Source organism: Fistularia commersonii, unplaced genomic scaffold (genome assembly GCF_037954325.1).
Source record: "Fistularia commersonii isolate RoL2024-O1a breed Wild unplaced genomic scaffold, RoL_Fcom_v1.0 HiC_scaffold_155, whole genome shotgun sequence".
Classification (NCBI taxonomy): domain Eukaryota; kingdom Metazoa; phylum Chordata; class Actinopteri; order Syngnathiformes; family Fistulariidae; genus Fistularia; species Fistularia commersonii.
The window spans coordinates 22,501-28,466 of NW_028234112.1; positions in this window are offsets into that span (position 1 = coordinate 22,501).

The following is a 5,966-nucleotide window of genomic DNA, read 5'->3' on the forward strand; positions in this document are numbered from 1 at the left end:
CCCTGAAAACCGTGCAACGCTCCTCCCTTTTCAGCTTCCACCACTTTGTCCTCTGCTCTGCCTTTGTCCTCGTCATCTACCTTGTCACCAGAGTCGTCGCACAAACCGCCATCCTATGCTGTCTGGCTACACGCCCACCTACAACTACTTTGCAGTCACCGATCTCTTTCAGGTTACCTCGTCTATACAAGATGTAGTCTACCTGCGTGCTCCTACCTCCGCTCTTATAAGTTACCCTATGTTCCTGTTTTTTCTGGAAAAAGGTATTCACTACACCCATTTCCATCCCTTTTGCAAAATCTACCACCATCTGTCCCTCTGCATTCCTATCCTGGATACCATATCTGCCCATCACTTCTTCATCCCCTCTATTGCCTTCACCAACATGTCCATTGAAGTCTGCACCAATTACCACTCTCTCATTTCTGGGAATATTCTGCATCACTTCATCCAACTCATTCCAGAACTTCTCCTTCTCTTCAGGTTCACATCCCACCTGTGGCGCATAGCCACTAACAACACTGAGCATCACACCTTCAATTTCCAATTTCAGACTCATAAGTCTATCTGACATTCTTTTCACCTCTAGGACGTTCCTTACAAACTCCTCCTTCAAGATGACTCCTACTCCATTTCTCTTCTTGTCAGCACCATAATAGTATAACTTAAAGCCTGCTCCTAAGCTTCTAGCCTTACTACCCTTCCACCTGGTCTCCTGGACACACAGTATATCCAGCTTCCTTCTCTGCATCGTGTCCATCAACTCTCTACCTTTTCCTGTCATAGTCCCAATATTCAAAGTCCCTACTCTCAGTCCCAGGCTCTTTCCTTTCCTCCTCTCTCTCTGCTTCCGAACACGCACTCCTCCTCTTCTTCTTCTTCTTGTTCTTCGACCCACAGTAGCCCGATTTCCATTAGTACCCTGTAGGTCATCAGTACCAATGGCGGTCGTTGTTAACCCGGTCCGCGACCCATCCGGTATGGTATAGTTATGGTTGACTCGCATGTTTGGTTTTGGCAAACGTTTTACGCCGGATGCCCCTCCTGACGCAACCCTCTGCATTTATCCGGGCTTGGGACCGGCACAGGGAGACACTGCTCCGTGCCCCCCCCCCCCAAAGGCAGGCTTGGAGAGACACGGGCCAGTGCCGCCCTGAGGCTGCATTACCCTCTCTTTCTTACATTTATTATAAAAATATGCTTATCTTCCTTTTAGCTCATCACACATGTCTTTATGATTTTCAGTCCATGCCTCAGCCGGCCTGAAGCTCCACTGATGCGCATGTGCGGATGCCTCTATCTAGCGGACATAAAATAAAGACAATCATTCAAATGTGAATGAGTCGGCGTGATGCTCCGGGATGTGTGGAGCTCAGGGAGCTCCACGAGTGAGGGAGTTAAGTTAGGGCGGGGGTGCAAGTAGGCTCTAGGATTCCCCGAGTCGGGGCGAGCGATGGGTTTAGAGGCGTATCGCATTGAAGATAATGGCCGCATATCCTTCTTGGACTTTTCTAAAGCCTTTGACTCGGTCGAACATCCATTTATCATAGCAACGCTCGAACATTTTGGATTTGGTTAAATATTCAGGAATGTGATCCGTGGGCTCTATGAGAATATTCATAGCTGTGTCACCCTGCCAAGCGGCACCACTCCGAGCTTCCATGTTGATGTGGGAATCCCCCAAGGTTGCCCCATCTCACCCTATTTATTTATAATTGCTACCGAAATGCTAGCCGTTTATGTTGAAAAGAGCAACGATATCCAAAAGTTAGACGTGCTGGGGACTGAAATTGTTATTAGCCTGCTGGCAGATGACACAACCTTAGTTTTGAAAAATGAACATCAAGTCCCAATAAGTGCCGAAAACAACCAAAACATTCTCCAAGGCTTCAGGATTGTCATTAAACTTAAAGAAATGCAAACTTCTTGCGCTGCATGACTCGCCACTAAAGGAAATCAGCGATGTTTCCATGAAATCAGAAATAAAATACTTGAGCATTTTCCTATCCAAGGACCAAACGTTAAATCAATCCAGGAACATTGAATCTAAACTGAATCAAAGTAAAGCTTAATTCTAATATATGGCTCCAGAGAGATTTATCAATATTAGGCCGGATATATTTGACTAAAATGGATGTGTTTATCCAGATGTATATACCCAGCGTATTCCAATGCTGCTCCAAATCAACTCGTAAAATCTGTTAACCAAATCAATTTCAACTTTATCTGGAGGAACAGACCACACCATCTAAGAAAAATCACATATGGTGAAAGAAACAAGTGAAGGAGGGCTGAAAGTGATAGAGTCGGACTGCTTGAATGGGACATTGAAGGTGAACTGGTTGAAATCCTGGATCAAACCTCATCGTTCTTTCTGGTATTGTACTCCAAACTACTTATTCAACAAAGTCGGCGGCCTGAGTCTTCTGCTTATCTCTGACTTGGATATCAACAAGATTCCTGTCAAATGTTCAGAGTTCCATAAACAAATATTATTATACTGGAAAATGATATACGTACACAATTTCTCACCACACAGTATAATAGTTTGGAACAATCGATATGTACTGCATGGCAACAAACCTCTGTTTTACAAGGAATGCTTTGAGAAAGGTATATGGTCGATAATTGACTTGATGGATGACACTGGCAGTCCTCTGGACAATGAGCAGTTCTGTACTACACACAGATTCAAGCCTCCCATATTAGAGTTGCTAAAGTTACGAAACGCACTGCCTCGACAATTTGTATTCCTGACCAAAAATATAATGACGCACCGAACCGTACAACCACAGTTACCCCGACTATCACTCCAGGGAATCTCAATTGTGGACAGAAAGCGCGGCAACTCCTTTATTAGGAAATGTTTCACAGGAAACTTATTCCCTGGACGTCAAAAAAAAAAAAAAGGATATTTTAAATAAATTTGATGAGGAATCGATTGCCACGCTGCGAACCATGTATCTGACTCTACCCATACCCCCAAGGCAAAAGAGACCCACTTCAAAATTATGACTGACATCTACCCATCTAAGGAATTATCGAGGGTACGCTTTAATTTTGAAGATAATATTTGTACATTTTGTGAAGACAACATTGAAACCACTGACCATATATTTTTTCTCCTTCTCATTCCATCGTCACCAGTTTCCTTCTCAAAAGATGATATAACATTCTGTTTACTTATAAGCAACATAACAGATGAACTCTGTGTCAATGTTCTTTTAGGCCTGGCCAAGTTCTTCATTCACAAGAACAGAATGCAAAAATGCTCCCCAAATTTTAATGTCTTCATAAACGATTTTGAAATATAAAAAAAAAAAAAAAAAAATCCTTAAAACTTATGGAAAAATCCAAAAACTAAAAAATATAGTTACCCATGTCCGAGGTTCCTTTTTTTTTTGGTAAAAAAAAAAAAACAAAAAAAAAAAACCAACTTGATTACATGTTACATTCCCCTTGCAATTTTTTTTTTTTTTTTTTCGTTTTAATTTCTTATTTGTCTATCTATTGATTTAATTACTTCCTTTTAATTTCTTTTTTTGTCTCGCACTGTAAATTTCTCACAAACCTGTAACACTATTAACTTCTCATTACATACAGAACAAATGTCCTGATGTCCGTTGCTTCCTCATCCCTGGTTGTTTCATTGACATTCAGTTCTACCTTGCTATGTTTATTTGTACATTTGTATATTTGGGTGTACTATTTATGTTCAATTAAAAACAGTTTGATGTCTGAGATTCCTTGTGAACCGCCAACTTAATTACATGTTATATTCCCCTCACAATTTTTTTTTTTCGTTTTTAATTTTATTTTTCTATCTATTTATTTAATTATATCCTTTTAATTTTCTTTTTTTGTCTAGCATTAAAAATTTCTCGCAAACCGTTAACACTATTAACTTCTGATTACTTACAGCACGAATGCGCTTATGCCCCCCCACCCATCCCGCTTTTTCCGTACGGTGGCAGACACTGAGATCGAAAGCAAATGGGTGTCATTGAAATGCAGTAACAGGGTGATAACAGCCGTGTTCGAAGTGTGTAGGGGCTTATAGGAGAGCAGAAGCACGTCACGCAATTCACCTGAGTTCGGAGGATCGGGAGTACCAGGGCCCATAGCGGAGAAGCGGAAGAGCGGAGTTATGTGTCTCTTCTCAAAGGCGGGGAAGCTGGGGGGCAGCAGGACCCCTTAGACCGGCTAATGTGAGCCTTCTCCGGACATAGATCACCCGGACTTATGACTGGAGCTCCCGGACCTCTGGGCACACACATATGTGAATGAGTGGATGAGCTAATGTTGGTTTGGTTGTGGATACGTTTCGGCCAATGCTATCAGCACAGCTATGATTATCCCCAGAACGTTGAGAACGAGCTCCCGGAACTCCAGACATGCGTATATAAAAGAGTGGAATAAAGGTGTGTGTGTGTGTGTGTGTGTGTGTTTGTGTGTGTGTGTGTGTGTGTGTATACGTGTGGGACAGAAGTAATGTTGGGGACAGAAATTGTTATTAGCCTGCTGGCGGATGACACAACCTTAGTTTTGAAAAATGAACATCAAGTCCCAATAAGTGCTGAAAAAAACCAAAACATTCTCCAAGGCTTCAGGATTGTCATTAAACTTAAAGAAATGCAAACTTCTTGCGCTGCATGACTCGCCACTAAAGGAAATCAGCGATGTTTCTATGAAATCAGAAATAAAATACTTGAGCATTTTCCTATCCAAGGACCAAACGTTAAATCAATCCAGGAACATTGAATCTAAACTGAATCAAAGTAAAGCTTAATTCTAATATATGGCTCCAGAGAGATTTATCAATATTAGGCCGGATATATTTGACTAAAATGGATGTGTTTATCCAGATGTATATACCCAGCGTATTCCAATGCTGCTCCAAATCAACTCGTAAAATCTGTTAACCAAATCAATTTCAACTTTATCTGGAGGAACAGACCACACCATCTAAGAAAAATCACATATGGTGAAAGAAACAAGTGAAGGAGGGCTGAAAGTGATAGAGTCGGACTGCTTGAATGGGACATTGAAGGTGAACTGGTTGAAATCCTGGATCAAACCTCATCGTTCTTTCTGGTATTGTACTCCAAACTACTTATTCAACAAAGTCGGCGGCCTGAGTCTTCTGCTTATCTCTGACTTGGATATCAACAAGATTCCTGTCAAATGTTCAGAGTTCCATAAACAAATATTATTATACTGGAAAATGATATACGTACACAATTTCTCACCACACAGTATAATAGTTTGGAACAATCGATATGTACTGCATGGCAACAAACCTCTGTTTTACAAGGAATGCTTTGAGAAAGGTATATGGTCGATAATTGACTTGATGGATGACACTGGCAGTCCTCTGGACAATGAGCAGTTCTGTACTACACACAGATTCAAGCCTCCCATATTAGAGTTGCTAAAGTTACGAAACGCACTGCCTCGACAATTTGTATTCCTGACCAAAAATATAATGACGCACCGAACCGTACAACCACAGTTACCCCGACTATCACTCCAGGGAATCTCAATTGTGGACAGAAAGCGCGGCAACTCCTTTATTAGGAAATGTTTCACAGGAAACTTATTCCCTGGACGTCAAAAAAAAAAAAAAGGATATTTTAAATAAATTTGATGAGGAATCGATTGCCACGCTGCGAACCATGTATCTGACTCTACCCATACCCCCAAGGCAAAAGAGACCCACTTCAAAATTATGACTGACATCTACCCATCTAAGGAATTATCGAGGGTACGCTTTAATTTTGAAGATAATATTTGTACATTTTGTGAAGACAACATTGAAACCACTGACCATATATTTTTTCTCCTTCTCATTCCATCGTCACCAGTTTCCTTCTCAAAAGATGATATAACATTCTGTTTACTTATAAGCAACATAACAGATGAACTCTGTGTCAATGTTCTTTTAGGCCTGGCCAAGTTCTTCATTC